We start from the raw sequence: 18,613 nt of genomic DNA on the forward strand, positions 1-18,613 counted from the left end.
AAGGAATGAAACAATTAAAATAAAAAGTGACAAATCTCATTTACATTAGAGGGGTTGTTCACCTTTGTGAGTTAACTTTGAGTACAATGTAGAGAGGGATATTCTGAGACAATTTGTAATTGGTTTTCATTTTTTATTATTTGTGGTTTTTGAGTTATTTAGCTTTTTATTCAGCAGCTCTCCAGTTTGCAATTGGTTGCTAGGGTCCAAATTAACCTAGTAACATGAGCTGATTTGAGACTGGAATATGAATAGAAGGGGCCTGAATAGTGATCGGGTAATCTCTCCCATTTCGCTTCGCTGAGAAATTTGTGAAATGGCGAAAAATTTGCGAAACGCATTGAAGTCAATGGGCGTCAAAATTATTTTGATGCACGACATGAGTAACAGTTTTTATACACACAACTCTTTTTTCCAAATGCATTGAACTCAATGGGCATCTGAATAATTTCGACCGAATTAATTTTTTTGTTGCAGAAAATTGTCCTATTGCGAATTTTCACGCCAGTTTCACGAAAACATTCGCCGAAACCCGGAAATTCACCGCAAATCCATGACTGGCGGATAAATTCACCCACCACTAGGCCTGATTAGATAGAGGAGTAATAAAAAGTAGCAATAACATTAAATTTGTAGCCTTACAGAGTATTTGCTTTTAGTTGGGGGTCAGTGACCCCCTTTTGAAAGCTGAAAACAATCAGAAGAAGAAGGCAAATCATCCAAAAACTATGGAAAATAAAAAATGAAGGTCAAATGAAAAGATGCTAAAAATGGGCCATTCTTTAAACTAAAAAGTAAAAGTTAACTTAAAAATGAACCAACGCTTTAATTTCCAATCCAGAGTTCCCTGGTCTGATGCATGGGGATTTTGGGGGCTTTTTCCCCCTCGCCGCACACCCAATTCAGCTATAAATGGCCGGGCTGTGTTCCTCTGTCTGAAAAAGGGCAGAAATGGATGAAGCTCCTTCCTATAGAGAGACAGCTGAAGAGGTGTAATTTTACAGCCCTGGCTAGTGATTGAGGTGGACAGGAGGCAACAGAAGCACCAAGGCCCCTAAGCGACACAGACAGGTGGGGACTATGGGGGGTGGGGGTGGGGAGCCAGTTATACAAAAAGGCAGCGTCCAGGCCTTACAGGGGCATAAAGCGAGAGCCATGCACTTGGGAACAAGCTGGAGGAGCGCTCCTTGCACTTGGGCAGCAGAGGATTTTGTGCAGAGCAAAGGAGATTTAGGTAGAGGGGCACTTACTAATGGCAGCCAAGGGGAGCAAGCTTAGCCAATCACAGCAGTTACAGATAGATTGTAAATTACCAGGGCTCCTTGGGTCTCTTTTAACTGGAGCATGTTCCAGGTCTCTATTAGGTAAATTTTAGAATGCTCAAAAAATGGAAATGGATAAAAAAAGAATGGTGGTTTATTCACAAACCAACATCGCCTGACGCATTTCGGGAGCAACTCCCTTAATCATAGGCCTAATAAACCACCATTCTTTTTCTTTATCCGGAGCGCCCCCTTTTTTGAGCATATCTAACTACAGTGGGAACGCCGGTGGCAGAGCATCCGGAATACTAAATGGAGCTGCACTAAGGAGAACACGCAGGGGGTGAGTTTGGAGCTGCCCAATCCTCATTACGTTCTAGAAAGACAGGGTAAGATCTATGACGGCGTCCATCTGTCGGCCAAACAAACTCCACGTGAAACAAGACGGCCGTTATTCAGGTAATTATATGCATGGCACATGTAGCATTATTGTCACACTGTCCCTTTAAAATCCATACGCATTTAACATCCACGTGCTGGTGAAGTAGTAATTTATTTAAGTGCATGGCGGATACCAGTGCAGCCGGCAGCGGGACCAAATCAATAGCGAATTCCCCAGGCTGTATGTGTATTTAATATGTGTCTGGTGTTAAAGGGGCTCGTTCTCTATATTCTGCATTTACCTCTACTACATTACTGTGTATTGACAAGGAAGTCAGAAGTGCAAAGGGAAACCTCTCCTCATTGAGGGGATCCGATCTAATTATGAAATGATTTCCTATAACGCAAGTTTCAGCGAGGGGTTATTGTTTATAAGGACACATGGCACATGATCTTCTTCATCTGTGTGTGATATAAGTTTATATTAGTGCCAAGGCAATTACAGAAAATTCTGATTTTGGCCGCCAGAGGATTCTGGGAGTTGTAGTCCAACAGCAGCTGCATAGATTGTCTCTATTTTGGGGTCCCATAGGTTAAACACCCCGGAGCGACTGACCCTTTAGCACCTGTTCCTTGGCTGAAGGGCGTATGAAGGGTGAATTACTCACGGGAGGTCACATGCTTCTTTATATACCCATATGAACTACATTGCTATGGAATGTAAGGAAGTGTGTGGCTTCTCTGAGTCCATCTCAGCATTAACCCTTTATCTCCTGCCTTGCTCTCATTATCCAATCAGGTGATTCATTTTTGGATATACAAATGGTGCAGCAGTCTGGGCCCCCTGATAGGACCTCAGTATTGTAATAAAGCTCAGTGTGGCCTATGGCTATTGGTGGGTTCCAGGTTGGAGTCAGGGTTTGGGAATGATTTTCCTGTTACTCCCTTTGGGCTCCTCCCATGAGGAACTTACACGTGAGGTTATTTCCTATCACTCAGCAAAAGTGTAGGACAGTAACCAATAGCACTTAGCACTTTGCTTTGACCCCCTGATCACAGGTAGTATAATGAAAGCAAATATCTTATTGGTTACTGTGGGTTACTAGTAGGGATGCACCGAATCCACTATTTTGGATTCGGCAGAACCCCAGAATCCTTTGTGAAAGATTCGGCTGAATACCGAACCGAATCCGGGAAGGGGAAAAAAATTGTACTTCCTTGTTTTGTGACGCGATTCCCCTCCCCACCACTAATTTGCATAAGCAAATTAGGATTCGGTTCATCTGGGCAGAAGGACTCGGCCGAATCCGAATCCTGCTGAAAAAGGCCGAATCCCGAACCGAATCCTGGATTCGTTGCATCCCTAGTTACTAGTCAGGGGCACAGTGGGGCTAAGGCAAAGTGCAAACCTTGAATAATTGACCCTCATTGCCCTTTTTCTGCCTTAAAGGATGAGTAAACCTTTAAAATAAGAGAATAAAAAATTGATGAGGGGGCTATTCTAAGCACTTCTGCAATGTACATTCATTATTTATTTTCTTTTCATTCCAAGATATTAAGGGATACATGTACTGTCAATATGAATGAATTTTGTTACAACAGCGCCACCTGCTGGTTAGTTTCCCACCAGTCTGACCAGCAAGTAGTCAAGGAAGTTGTCAGGAGAAAGAAAGAGGCTGAGGTTTTTCTGCTTAGGAATAAAAGGAGAAACCTCAGATAACTTTTCTCACATCTTTCCTAAACAGAAGAACATCAGCCTCTTTCTTTCTCCTGACAACTTCCTTGACTACTTGCTGGTCAGACTGGTGGGAAAATGACCAGCAGGTGGCGCTGTTGTAACAAAATTCATTCATATTAACAGTACATGTATCCCTTAATATCTTGCAATTAAAAGAAAATAAATGACTGTACATCATAAGTGCTTAAAATAGCCCCCTCATCAATTTTACATTCACTTATTTTTAAGGTTTACTAATCCTTTAATGGAACGTAATGCTTAACCCCCAATATTCTTTTCACTTATAAAAACTAGCGTGCCCCTTGTTCAGAGGAATTTATTGCTTGCTAAATTCAAACAGTCAATGGAACCCCAACTTCATTTTATGGCAGCTGGCAATTTAACCGCAAAGCACAGAAAACTGCCATATTGGTGAAACAGAGATGATGGTTTTGGGAAATTTGACTCCACCCAAAGAAATTATAATAAGATTGCTCTGTGTGTTCTGCTGAGCACTTTTGCATTATAAATTGATTATATTTTTCCCTATTACATTTGATAATATTACCAGTTCCTTACCCTCTGACGTTCTGTTTGGGGAAAAATAATTGTGTCCATTGCTTTGGGATTTTCTGCCTAATTAGTCACAAAATTGCTCCCTACGGTGTCCCAAGTGTGAGTAAATAGTGAACAGCTGATGGGCCATTGACTTCCACGTGTCACTTGCAATAAACTAGTGACCAGTAACATGCGAAACAAATTGCCTTTCACCTCTGTTTGCCTCACTGGCCAAATGGGCAGATCTTTTGTCAAGGGAAACTAAATCAAAATACAAGTTTCTCTCTTAATAGCATTGTGATAGCAGTTTTAGCCTGCTAATATTATCAGTGTGTAATGGTCCCTGAAAAGCCTCCTGATTTTTATTTTTGATGTTCTGCCCGGCTGCTATCACAGCTGGACATCATGGGGCACTCCTGTTACACATTGATGATAGCAGCAATGTAAAACTGCTGGTATCATGAAAATAACAAGAACAATAAATATTCATGTACAACGTTATCTGTCACATTCCCATCATAAAATGAAGGGAGAAGGCGCACACCCTTAAATTGAACTACGGGGTGCTAATCCATAGGTGACTCCTAGTGATGGGCGAATTTGCGCCGTTTTGCTTCGCGAAACTGCGAAAAATTCACGAAACGGCGCTGGCGTCTCGTTTTTGATGCCGGTGTCTGTTTTTTCGAAAAAAAAATTCCGCAAATTTTCGCGGGCTTTTCGTGAATTTATTCGCTGGCGGCGAATCGCGCAAATTCGCCGCGAATTCGCGCCTGGCGAATAAATTCGCCCATCACTAGTGACTCCCCATAAGGGTCTCCATAACGAATTACAAATATTAAAGATAATGGATGGCACACCCGATTTGAAAAGTATAATTAATTTATCACAAAAAAGAAGAAAAAAATAAGCAAAAATAATATACAAAACATAATTAAAAATGAAAAGGTGAGCCCAACGCGTTTCGACCTTAAGGGTCTTCCTCAGGGGCACAAAATAAACATATAATCAAAAAGGCCTTGCTTTTCAAATCGGGTGTGCTATCCATTATCTTTAATATTTACATTCTCATGATAAGGCTGTTTAATAGATTGCTATCTAGGTATCCCCCAAATCTGCCCATACCCCAATTAATGTTGTTTCCCTGCTCTGTTACAGGTTTGTACAAGAGGAATGTGGAAGAACAAGAAGAGAGTATGTCTCAGGGCCTTACAGGCTGCTATGGCTGGTCAAACGGAACCAAGTCCGTCTTCCTTAGAGGTTTGGTCCCCTTCAACCAGCTATTGCAGTACTGAGCCTCAACAGCCCCAAGCCTGGATTCTGCTGCTGTGCAAGCAAAGGAGGATCCGCATGGGTGGAGCAAAGGAGAATCCGCATGGGTGGAGCAAAGGAGGATCCGCATGGGTGGAGCAGTAGCTCTATGTTGTAGCCCTACCTCAGGGGGACATTGATTTATCTTTCTATGCTATGTTTCTACCCAACCAGGAATTCATACCTCAATCTTGCAGGCAGGGTATTTTAAAGTAATTTAGCTTGGGCTTGTCTGTTTTTAAATCTTCCCAAGGGGTGTCACCCTCCTGGCTACTGATCTGCTCTAAACAATTCCGTATTTTGTGCCCTCGAAAGCTGAATATTGCACCACAGCAAAACCCTAGGAATTGCCCCCATGACCAGTGCCATAATGAATAATTCTTCTGGAACTTCCCATTAAATCAAAAGAAATACAATTTATGATTTTTTTTCCTGCTTCTATTACAGTTCCTGGGATTTTCAGGCTGGGGATGGTGGGAGTTGTAGTTCCCAACAGCAGGTCAATAAACAAAAAACAAGTCTGCCATGAGTTCTAGCTTTATTAAAGTGGCACTCCTTCCAACAGAACTGCTCTTGGGCAATTATTGTATTTGCATGATATTACCCACAATTTCTAGGTGCAAAATTGGGAATTCTGGTTGATTTCGGGGGCTAATGTCGGGTTTATCCCGGTGGGGAAAGTATGGGCACATGCTTGAGATGTTCATTCATAAAATAAACAAATGAAAATGCTTCTCTGTGGTGTTGTTTTCTCTCCCTATACTGTAAAGATATGACATTTATTATAACGTATATAGCATCAAACATTTCTGGACTTGCCCTTTATTTGCCCCTATTAGAATGCCCAATGGACGGCACTGTTTTGGTTTACCCAAAAATATCCCGTTGTGCAGATGTCCCAAAACAATCTCCTTCCCAGAGAGGATTTGCTCTGCCTTCCCCAGACACAGCCAGCGGCTGTCGCTGCATTCGAGGAAATACGCCCACTAGAGGGCACCGTTTGTTCATTTATAGATGATCTACCAGCATGGCAGCTCCCACTCATGAAAATAAGCACAACCAAGGGCTGCAATGTGCCACCCATGTTGTATTTGCCACTACTGGAATGGAATCCATTATCCAGAATGCTCCGAATAACGGAAAGACTGTTTCCCATAGACTTCAATATAATAAAATAACCCAAATATTTAAAAATAATTTCCTTTTTATGTGTTATAATAAAACAGCAGCTAGTAATTGATCCCAACCAGTGTCGGACTGGGACACCAGGGGCCCATCCAAAAACTTTAGATCAGGGGTCCACTCTCAGTATTATTATTGTTCTTCTCCTCACTCAGCCTCTATTCTCCTAGTCTCTTTTCTTTACATACTATGATCTATTATTCCATCTATTTAGCCTCTTTTTCCTCAAAGAAATAGGGAATGGCCATGAAATAGGCCAAATGTTTAGCAGCAGAAGGGCCCCCTGACACCGGGGCCCACCGGGAGTTTTCCTGGTATCCCTGTGGGCCAGTCCAACACTGATCCCAACTAAGATATAATAAATCCTTATTGGAAGCAAAACCAGCCTATTGGCTTTATTTAATGTTTAGTCTAGTAGACTTAAGGTATGAAGATCCATATCGTGGACAGATCAGTTATCCGGAAAACCCCAGTTCAAGAGCATTCTTCATAACAGCTCCCATACCTGTATAGTAGATTTCTTGTAGTGATGCACCGAATCCAGGATTCGGTTCGGGATTCAGCCAGGATTTGGCCTTTTTCAGCAGAATTCGGATTTGGGCAAATCCTTCTGCCCGGCCGAATACTGAACCAAGTCAAGGTGGGGAGGGAAATAGCATCAATTTTTGTCACAAAACAAGGAAGTAAAACATGTTTCCCCCCCCACCCCTAATTTGCCTATGCATATGCATTAGGATTCGGTTCGGTATTCGGCCGAATTATTCATGATGGATTCAGGGGTTTGGCCGAATCCAAAATAGTGGATTTGGTGCATCCCTAATTTCTTGGTGACAACGTTCAACCTTCCTCTGATATAATTTCTAATTTGCCTTTAGATTGACTACGGGACTCCAGGGGAGTTTAAGGAGTGGCTCACCTTTAAGTTAACTTGTGGTATGTTATAGAATGGCCACTTCAAAGCAACTTTTCACTTGGTCTTCATTATTCATTTTTTTATCGTTTCATAATTTTGGGGGTCATCTAAGAAACAAATGCTCTGTAAGGCTAAAAAAGTGTATTGTCATTGCTACTTTTTATGACTCATCCTCTCCTATTCATATTCCATTTGCTTATTCAAATCTGTGAATGGTTGCTAGGATCAATTGGACCCTAGCAACCGGATGGCTGAAACTGCAAACTGGAGAGCTGCTGAATAAAAAGCTAAATAACTCAAAAGGCACAAATAATAAATAATGAAAACCAATTGCAAATTGTCTCAGAATATCCCTCTCCACATCATACTGACAGTTTGTAATACTGTGACTAAGGGTTAAATGTAACTGATAACTAATCACAATAAAGGGATATCATATTCATTCCAGATACTCATAGGTGTACATTAAGGGTCAGGCCACATGAGCAGATTCAGGGAGATTAGTCGCTCCAGCAACAAATCTCCTCTTTTTCGGGGCGACAATCTCCCTGAACTGCTTTCCCCCTGCCCTCCGCCCGCTAAAATTAAAATCTCCTGGGAGAAGGCACACGGGACGCTTCGTTTTCTGAAGTCGGCTAAAGTTTCCTCGTGAGGCAATTTACGGGCGACTTCGGAAAACTAAGTGCTTTGTGTGCCTGCCCCCTCGCGATTTTCATTTTAGCCGGCGGAGGGCATGGGAAAGACAGTTCGGGGATATTGTCGCCCCGAAAAAGAGGAGATTTGTCGCTGGAGCGACTAATCTCCGCAAATCTGCTCGTGTGGCCTGACCCTCAGGGAAGGACTCCGCGGACGATTCAGACGCGATCCGATGCACTGTGCAAAAATGCAGGTGTCACTTTGGATGCGACGCCAATAAGGTAAGTAATGCTATTGTCGGAACGTGTCGCATTGTTGATGCAGGGTCTGCATCCGACAGTTGTGTTTCGTCAACGCTGCGACACGATCCGCCAATAGCATTACTTACCTTATTTCCATCGCATCTGACGTGACGCCTGCATTTTTGCGCGGCAGAATCATCCGCGGAGTCCTGCCATGAGGATTAATATATGGTGTGCTAGCAACCTTCTGCATGGTGGGGCCCTGGCTAATCAGTGCAGATCACGTACTCGGGGGGAATCCCTAAGGCCACAAAAAAGGCCACGTGTGAAACCATCTGCTGTGCTGCTTGAGATCCCATTGTGTGAGTGTGTGTGAGTGTGAGTTAGCTTGCGGTTGTACGGAAATAGAGAGTGGTGTAACATACATACAGTGGTGAATGTGAGGAGTGACGCCTGGGAACTGATTAATGGCTGCAGGAACTAATATGAGCAGCACAATAACTAACACTAGTTGTCTTCATAGGGTCCCACCACCCTGCTAACCAGTCGCCCAACTGGATATTACTGGGACCAACAGCATATTATTTTTCAGGCCTTGAAAATGTCTAGAGGTTGACTTGTGGTTGACTTGTTTTAACAAGTTTTATTGAAACTGTATATGAATTAGGGCCTCATGGGCCCCCCTATACCTCCTGGGCCCCCCTGCGGCCTCTATAGTTACACCCCTGAGCACATAGAGTATATTAATTTGCCCCCTAAACTCCTGAGCCCCCTGGGGATTATTATGTTTGGAGAGACTAATTAACTGTATCTTCTACACAGATTAATTCAATTTATTGCTCCCCTCCACGAGCTATATAGGTCATTAAAAGGGTTGTTCACCTGAGGGTAGGACTAAATGAACGTTTTCGGCGCGATCCAATGCGATGCGATAAAACGTGCAAAAAGTCCCATGCGTCAAAAATAAGGTAAGTGAATGTATTGTCGCATGGTGTTGCAGCGTTGATCCAATGCGACACAACTGTCGGATGCATACGCTGCACGCTGCGTCGTAACGCGTCAGATCAACGCTGAGACTTCATCCGACAATACGTTCACTTACCTTATTTCCGTAGCAGGTGTTTTGTCGCAGCACGTTGCACCGAAAACTTCCTTTTAGTCGTACCCTAAATCTAACTTTTAGTATGATGTAGAGAGTGATATTCCCAGACAATTTGCATCTGGTTTTCATTATTTTATTATTTGAGGTTTTTGAGTTATTTAGCTTTTTATTCAGCAGCTCTCCAGTTTGTAATTTCAGCAGTGATCTGGTTGCTAGGGTCAAAATGACCTACCAACCAGGCATGGATTTGAGAGATTGGGATGTGAATAGGAGAGACCTGCATAGAAGGATGAATTACAAAAATTAGCATTATCAGTGAAAGTGAAGCCTCAAAGAGCATTTGTTTTTTTAGATGTCGGGTCAGTGACCCAGGGGCACTGCACTAATGAGACGAGTTGAGAAATTCAAATCAGGTGGCAAACCCCCACTAGTTACCAGAGGCGCAAAATGCTGTAACTTTAAAGGAGAAACTAAAGCCTAACTAAAGAAGTAGGTAGAAATGTTGTACATGATGTTTTGTGCTTCTGTACCAGCCCAAGGCAACCACAGCCCTTTAGCAGTAAAGATCTGTTCTCCAAAGATGCCCCAGTAGCTCCCCATCTTCTTTTCTGCTGATTCACTGCACATGCTCTGTGCTGCTGTCACTTACTGAGCTTAGAGACCCACTCACAATATACAGTACACATAGAATAGAAATGTCACAATATAAGGCTGATTAGTAATTAATACACATAATTACTACATGGCAGCACAGAAACCAGTGCAATTAGCATCAGAATTGAATAATCAGCAAACCTGTAGCATCAGCTTATATTACAGCCAGGGAAGATCATTTTCTGCTGGATAATTAGTGACGAGCCCTAAGCTTAGCTTCTCAACAGCCAATCAGAGCCCACTGAGCATGTGAGTGTCACAGACACTTTCCAAGATGGTGACCCCCTGTGACAAGTTTGAAGTCCTGGATCATTGCTGCTATTGACAAGCTCAAACTTTAGCCTCGTGCAATAAGTTCACTATATAAAATATGCGATTTTTAATCTCGTTCATTTTTAGGCTTTCGTTCTCCTTTAAGTGCTGAATTTCCAATTGCGCTCTCTGCATCCTGGAGTGGGGGACAGTAGGACAAGCCGGGGGGCAGTTGGAATAGGATTTGGGAGCACAGAATTTAGTGAGACGGATGCAGAGGGCAGAGACAATGTGATTTGCTGAAGGAAGAGATGGGAGGCTGATATGTAAATGACAGTTGCTGAGCATTGATGGAGTGAAACTGCAGCTGATGTATCTGAGTGAGAGAGAGATTCAGAGACTGTGATGTATTTGAGGGACAGTGAGACACAGTATGGGACCCCCATATTTACCTTTGCACCAGGCCCTCTTCCCCCATTCCAACTGATTGAGAGACACCCTAGAGCCTCAGCCTGTGACCATATTGTTCCTGGCCTCCCAGCGGGGCCCTCCTATTGGGGCAGTCGGGTCTTTTGCACTTGCACCCCCTGTTCTCCCTGTAGTTACGTCTGTGTTCATGCAGAAGCATCTGGTGGTGATGCAGAGGGCAGAGTAACAGTGAGTTAGAGAGAGACTGCACCTGGGTATGTTATCTCTTATTGGGATGCACTATTTTGTATTCTGCCGTACCCCCAAATACTTCGCAAAAATTCGGCCGAATACCAATCTGAATCTAAATCCTAATTTGCATATGCAAATTAGGGGTGGGAAGGGGAAACATTTTCTACTTTCTTGTTTTGTGACAAAAAGTCACACGATTTTCTGCCCCTAATTTGCATATACAAATGCCCCTAATTTGCATATGCAAATTATGGCTCCGATTTGATTCGGCCGGGCAGAATGATTTGGCCGAATCCAAATCCTGCTAATAAAGGCTGAATCCTGCCCGAATCCCAAATCGAATCCTGGATTCGGTGTATCCCTAATCTCTTACTAACTAAACCTCATTCATGAGGTCTCTGCTCCCCAACATCATGTCCCCATCAAGTGGTAACCCATGTCCTGCAGGAGGGAGTATTCCCACTGGCCCAGAGGTTATTTTAACAGGCTGAATGTGCCAGGGGGCCTGATGCATAGGCTACAGTATCCCAGGAGAATATAAGCCCTAAGGAAGTCATCACCTTAGTGACATGGGGAGCAGGGACTCTGCAAACGAGATGGTGACAGACTAGAACCCATTTCAGTCAGGACCTTCTAGCAAAAGTAATTGAGTTCATATTATACGGCAGCATAGAAATCACTGCAGTCTGCATTATCAAAATTGACTCAAAGTCAGCCTTGTAGCATCAGCATCTACAACAAATGTGACATCACCTTCTGCTAATGTTTCTTGATTTTCCAAGTCCCCAAGCTTAGCTTCTCAACAGCAGCGCACTGAGCATGTGCAGTGCCACTGACACACAAAAGATGCCTAACAACATCCAAGCTGGGGAGATGTTGGGGGCAACTATGAAGGCCTGGAACATTACTGTTATAGGGTGGCTGAAACCCCTTGGCTGGTAACGTACATTAAGTACAGCATTTCTCCTTATATTCTTTTTTAGGGTCTAGTTCCCCTTTAACCAAAAGAGAAAACGGCAGGCACTCACAGATCCCACAAACAGGTTTGCAAGAGAACTGAGAACTTTATTTAGGCCACAAAGTAAATGAATACATAGCCTTACGCGTTTCATGCCATCCGGCACTTAATCATAGGCTTAAACGGTTTAGTTCCCCTTTAACCTGGAACATTTAATTCCATTTACTGTGCAAGTGATTTGTTACCCAGTCTAGCGACCATTAAATTCCTTCCAGTAACAAAAAATAAAAGCCTTTAAGTACATCAGATTTTTACCTCCCCGCCCTGAACTGTTTCCTCCGATGACTGAACTGCTCCCACTGGAAGCCGCAATGATGATGTAACGGCGCATCAGCTCCACGAATTGGTCTGGATAAGGTGGTTCCCTTCGTTCACAGCTCAGCACAGAGAACACTGCGCCATGTCAGCGTGTGACTAAGAAACGGAAAACTATTTGACCCACTTACAGGGCCTTTCGGTAAGAACTCAAAAGCCAAAGTTCTTCTGGTAAGTTCCCCTCCCCCCCATTATCTTCATCGTCATCATTTATTGCTTAACTCCTCGGATGAGGAGGCACGGTGATTAAGTGAAGGCTACCGTGGCAGACAGACATTAGCGAATTGCCAATGTGGTGTCTCAGCCTCAGAACTATAGGCAAGTTAGTCTGACATCAGTGGTAGGAAAGCTTTTAAAAGGGGTTTTAAGGGATAAGATACTTGACTTCATTGCAAATCTTGATCCGTTATCCGGAAACCCGTTATCCATAAAGTTCTGAATTACAGAAAGGATGTCTCTCATATACTCCATTATAATCAAATAATCCAAATCTTTAAAAATGGTTTCCTTTTTCTGTGTAATAATAAAACAGTAGCTTGTACTTGATCCTAACTAAGATATAATTAATCCTTATTGGAAGCAAAACCAGCCTATTTGGTTTATTTCAGGTTTACATGATTTTCTAATAGATTAAGTTATGAAGATCCAAACGGAAAGATCCGTTATCCGCGAAAACCCCTGGTCCTACAGAATTCTGGATAACAGGTCCCATACCTGTACTATGAGTTTGTGCCAGCATGGTTTTATGCATAATAGATCTTGCCAGACTAGTTTAATTTCCTTTTATGAGAAGGTGAGCAGGAACCTTGATTCTGGGATGGCAGTGGATGTGATTTACTTAGACTTTGCTAAAGCATTTGATACAGTGCCACACAAATGGTTACTGGTTAAATTAAGGAATATTGGCCTGGAACACAGTATTTGTACCTGGATAGAGAACTGGCTAAAAGATAGACTACAAAGAGTGGTGGTAAATGGAACATTTTCTAATTGGACCAGTGTTGTTAGTGGAGTACCGCAGGGCTCTGTACTAGGTCCCTTGCTTTTCAACTTGTTTATTAATGACCTGGAGGTGGCCATTGAAAGTACTGTTTCTATTTTTGCAGATGAGACTAAATTGTGCAGAACTATAGGTTCCATGCAGGATGCTGCCACTTTGCACAGTGATTTGTCTAAGTTGGGAAACTGGGCAGCAAACTGGAAAATGAGGTTCAATGTTGATAAATGCAGGTTATGCACAATATAAATATAAAGTTATACACTAAATGGCAGTTTGTTGGAAGATTCCTTAACTGAGAAGGAGCTTCGGGTTTTTGTAGATAACAAGTTGTCTAATTCTGGTCAGTGTCATTCTGTGGCTACTAAAGCAAATAAAGTTCTAAAGTTCTAAAGCTAAGGAAGCGTTGCACCCTTTTCCGGCCAGTAGAGGGCACTGTTTCATTAGGACCATCAGATGAGGTCACTGTGACCAAGCAATCATGGCTGCTCCCAGTCATAGAGAAATATGCAGAATTCTTAGACCCACTGCACAGAATATAATCCATGGCAATATATTAATTTCCAATATACTGTATTTCTAACCAAAGAATATTAGGCTCTGCTTCTGAATCTGGTATTGTGTCCCTTTAAGATAAGTGAGTAATTGTGAAATCCCCCCCCCCCCCCAGTGCTAAACTCTTTGCAGCAGTGCCCTTATTTATTCTGCGGCAAATAAACAAACACACTGGAAATGACTCAGCTCTGCACTCTAAGTACATTGTGGTTTGTTTTACTGCTCAGGGCGACCACAAAGCATTTAATGTGGCAGAGAAGGAAGAACCTGCTAATATGTTTTACACTGTGGATTTCTAAGGTTTTTTTTTTTATAAGATTGAAATAAAATTCATTAGTCACAAGGCCTCATTTAGCTGCAAAATTTTTTTTTTTACAATTGCAGCCTCATTCCTGATGATCACTAGGTATTGTATGTTGCTTCATAAAGGAACAGTAACCCCAAAAAATGAAAGTGTTTAAAAGTAATGAAAATATCATGTACTGTTGCCCTGCACTAGTAAAAGGAATGTGTTTGCTTGAGAAACACTACTATAGTTCAAATAAACAAGCTGCTGACATTGAGAAAAGGCTACATGGCACAGGTTAAATAGTGTATAACAGATAACACCATTATGTTCTACAGAGCTTATCTGCTATCTGCTGTGTAACCTGAGCCTTTTCTCCTTTGAATGGCTGCCCCCCTGGCTACACAGCAGCTTATTTGTATAAACTATAGTAGTACTTATCTGTTATCTACTGTGTATCCTGTGCTTGAATGGCTGTCCCATGGCTACACAGCAGCTTGTTTATATAAACTACAGTAGTACTTACCTGTTATCTACTGTGTATCCTGTGCTTGAATGGCTGCCCTCATGGTTACACAGCAGCTTGTTTATATAAACTATAGTAGTACTTATCTGTTATCTACTGTGTATCCTGTGCTTGAATGGCTGTCCCATGGCTACACAGCAGCTTGTTTATATAAACTACAGTAGTACTTACCTGTTATCTACTGTGTATCCTGTGCTTGAATGGCTGCCCTCATGGTTACACAGCAGCTTGTTTCTATAAACTATAGTAGTGTTTCTGAAGTAAACATCCATTTCACCAGTGCAAGTCAACACTGCATTATATTGTTTTACTTTAAAACACTTTATTTTTTTGATGTTTTTGTTTCTTTAAGTACAATGCATCAACAGGGGCACAGATTAGCATCCATTCTGCCAAATTGCACGCAAGTCATGGTGCAGCTTCTCTGGTGTGGGAGGCCCACCACCCACCCACAACCAGCATCATCCTCACCTTATCCTTACTTTGCTGTGATCACCGAAGTGAGGGCAGTGGAGGAGCAACAATATTGCAGGTGGGAATTGGGTCTGGTTCGGCAGGGTTTTTTCCTGGTGTCCCGCCGGCCCATTCCGACCCCATTGTGATGTGAAAAGTTTGATTGTGCCAAAGGGTCTATATCCATATTCCTATATATCCTATTTTCCTTGGCCAACTCTCACAATGGTCACAACACTGGGGAGTGTAGTAAACACTTAGAAGATAATAAACAGGAGGTTCCATGGGTCTCAATCTTCCCCAGTAAATTATAACCAGAACTCAGAGCCTTAGTTCTAGGCCCCACCGGCTGCTTATCTTCCCTGTCTTCAGCTACTTCAACTACTGGGGGTGCAGGCGGTGCAACTGCATCAGGGTCCACATCGCCTCGAGACCCGTCGGCAGTTCATATGAGCGCGAATCCACTGCCACATCAGGGCTGGAACTAGGGGTAGGCAGGGTAGGCATGTGCCTAGGGCGCAAAGCTGGCGGGGGGCCAGGCACGTACCTGCTCTTTCTCCTACCCCGTGTCTGGTCCCGTCTCTCCCAGACTGCTGAGTGTAACTTTTCCGAAAATGCTCTTCTTTGCATGCGCGCATGCCATTTCGCGCATGCACGTTCAGCGCAGTTTTGCGTGCACTGAGCCGGCGCCGTGGCCCGCCAGGTTGCCTAGGGTGCCTGCCCGGGTTGGCCCGGCTCTGGCCGACATTGCTTGTGGAGGGGGGGTGGGGAGAATCGTATGTATGGACTGTACCCGGGCCCCTCGCTGGGTAATGGGGATTAGAAGAAATTTACAAGGCTATTGTATCTTCTGCGCATCCCAGTGTTTCTGAACCAATGTGGGTATAGTTGGGCAGCATGCTGCCCTTTAAAGAGGAATTAAGTCTAAAATAGAATAATGCTAGAAATGTTTTATTGTGTATACTAAATATAAACATGAACTTACTGAAGTCCAATTAAACATTTATGCTGTCAAAGTTGGCCGCAGGTGGCTGTCATCTTGTAACTTTGTTAAACATCTTTGCAAGACCAAGAGCATGCACATGCTTAGAGTGGTCTGGATCAGGCTTGCCAGGTCTAATTTTTAAAACCAGCCAAAGTCGGCTACAAAACCAGCTCAAAACTAGCCAAGAGGCAATTCAAAAGTAGCCCAAAAATAGCACAATATGTGCAGTGAAAAAAAAGTCTAAAAGCAAATGAATATATGTGAAAATACGCCTATTTCAAATTTTCGCTGTTTTGCCATTTCCATGAAGCAAAATATGACAAATTCACTCGTCACCAGGGGTGTAACTACAGAGGGGGTACAGGGGCTACATAAGGCCCTAATACATATACAATTTCAATAAATATTGGTAAAACAGGTCAACCTCTAGACATATGGTGGCCAGAAGATTTTTTTCCCCAAAATTGTCTGAAATTGAGGAAAGTCACCAGAAAATGCATGTTTACACATGACAGGAGACTGGGGTACAGAGCCAAAAATCTGGTAGCTTCCGCCTTCTACACAAGTCAGTCCCATTGCATGCTGGGTATTATAGTCTTACATTAAACTTGCCAGTTGTCAAATTGTTAAACAAAAACTAAATTACCCAACATGCATTGGCAAGGCTCGGCACTTTAGATTCCTGCAATCCTCACAACAGGCAACGGACTCCGGTTCAGAGCTTGACCAGGCCGCAACTTCACCGCCAGAAAATCCTAATAAGGACCCAAGTGAGGCCATTGATCCTTCCAATAAAGAAATACTGGAGGCAATAAGAACAGCCCACAAAAGTACCACGTCGCAGCTTGACATGATAACTATCAATGTCTCACACATTTGCCAAGATATACAGAAGCTGCGCGAATGTACCACAGTGGTAGAACAGCGCGCATCCCGGCTGGAAGACGCCACAGCACCCCTGACTGCTGAAGTGACGCAGATTAAAAAGCAGCTTACCGAAATGGCGGACAAAGCAGATGAAGCGCTGCAATAGTGTAAGGCTAGTCTAGCTGAGGGGGTGGAAGGCAAAGATCCTGAGAAGTTTATGGAGGAATGGCTGAAGACCACGTTAGGCCCTGATCCCAATTGTGCACCGGGTGCCTACATGTCCGTTACCCCCGGTGGCCCCACCAAGAACGCTCATAATGCGGTTTTTGAACTACAGAGACCGGGATGCTGCACTGATGGCCGCCAGAAGAAAGGGGCAGCTCACGCATAATGGCTCCACACCATCGCTTTTTCCGGACTACTCCATTGCAGTACAGCGGCAACGAGCGACGTTTCTGGGAGTCAAGAGACGCCTTCGGTCGGCAGGCTTGATATACTCGATGGTATTCCCAGCAAAGATGCGCATTGTGGCAGACAACTCTACTCATTTTTTTAACATTCCAGTTGATGTTGACAAGTGGCTCGATGGCAGAGGCGAAAGGAGGGCCTCACCCTATGACCTGGGAAGGAATCGCGACTGAGCACTGCAGAGTGGTAAGCTCCACGTCTCCTTGATTCCATAGTCTCCAGTCCTTTTCTTTTTGGCCCCCATTTTCTCCCCTTACATGGCTCCCTTACCTCTTGAATAAATGGGCCCTTTCCCAGTTCCCAAACCATTCTTTGAAAACAGCACACTATGGAAGTACACTGACATTTATATGGATCCTAAATCCCCCCTCCATCCCAAATGGCCTCTGGAAAGGGCAATATGACAGGAACACCCTGAAACGTCTCCTCTAATATATACACCTGACCTGTGAACACACTGCTCCTTTGAGGAAGGAACTCACCCTGACATGCCCAGTTTTTTAACAGTCCCACTCCAGTTGGGTCTGCACCTGTTTATTTCCAACATCCTTCTCTTTTTTGTTTTTTTCGACTAAGTTTGAGCCAGTTTGCCATTTAACAAAGCGGGAGCATACCCTGGATAGCACAAGAACTATCCCGGGCCACTTTATTCCTTTTTTTTTCCCTGCTAAAAGTTTAACGGTTTAATTTTGTACGTAAGGGGTACAGGTCTACCCAATTTTGGGGGGTGGACAGGGTAAGCGGAAACTGGCTCTAGTGCTAGACGCCGCTAGTTCTGATGGGTATCCTATAAATCTGTTGTTAAAGTATAAATGGCAATACACTATGTTTCTCCTATGTGAAAGTTGTCTGCATGTAAGATCTCAAAAGTAACTGTACCCCTTATCTCCCTGCACTTGCCTCTCTGGAAAAATGCCAACCTTCCCCATTTACAGGGGTTGTAGGACTTCCACTATTGGCCCCAGCTACGTATAAAAAACCTAAATGACCTTTGGCTAGACACCAAATTCCCCACCTTAGACCAATTGAAGCTCTCAACAGCCCAGCAAACGATCCAATGGTTCCGGTACCTGCAATTGAGGCTTTTCGTTCACAATTCTCCACTCTCCAGATAACGTATGTTACCTCCAAGTTTGAGGAAATTCTGTGGGACCCCAAGGGAGATAAATTGATTTCTAAGTTACACAAGTCACTAATCGTTTGCCTCCCCGCACCATTTGATAAGGCTCAATGAAAATGGCACTGGAACCAGATGCCTGGGAGGAGGCCACAGATG

The 18,613-nt window shown here is 43.4% G+C and overlaps 1 long non-coding RNA gene across 1 annotated transcript; it reads left to right on the forward strand.

Moving 5' to 3' along the window:
* Positions 1 to 1,093: 1,093 nt before the first annotated feature.
* Positions 1,094 to 5,959, forward strand: LOC108718287. The gene is made up of 2 exons (XR_001935998.2): positions 1,094 to 1,721; positions 5,074 to 5,959. It is a non-coding gene; the product is annotated as an uncharacterized LOC108718287 (long non-coding RNA).
* Positions 5,960 to 18,613: the final 12,654 nt, after the last annotated feature.

This window comes from Xenopus laevis, chromosome 5S (assembly GCF_017654675.1).
Source record: "Xenopus laevis strain J_2021 chromosome 5S, Xenopus_laevis_v10.1, whole genome shotgun sequence".
NCBI lineage: Eukaryota > Metazoa > Chordata > Amphibia > Anura > Pipidae > Xenopus > Xenopus laevis.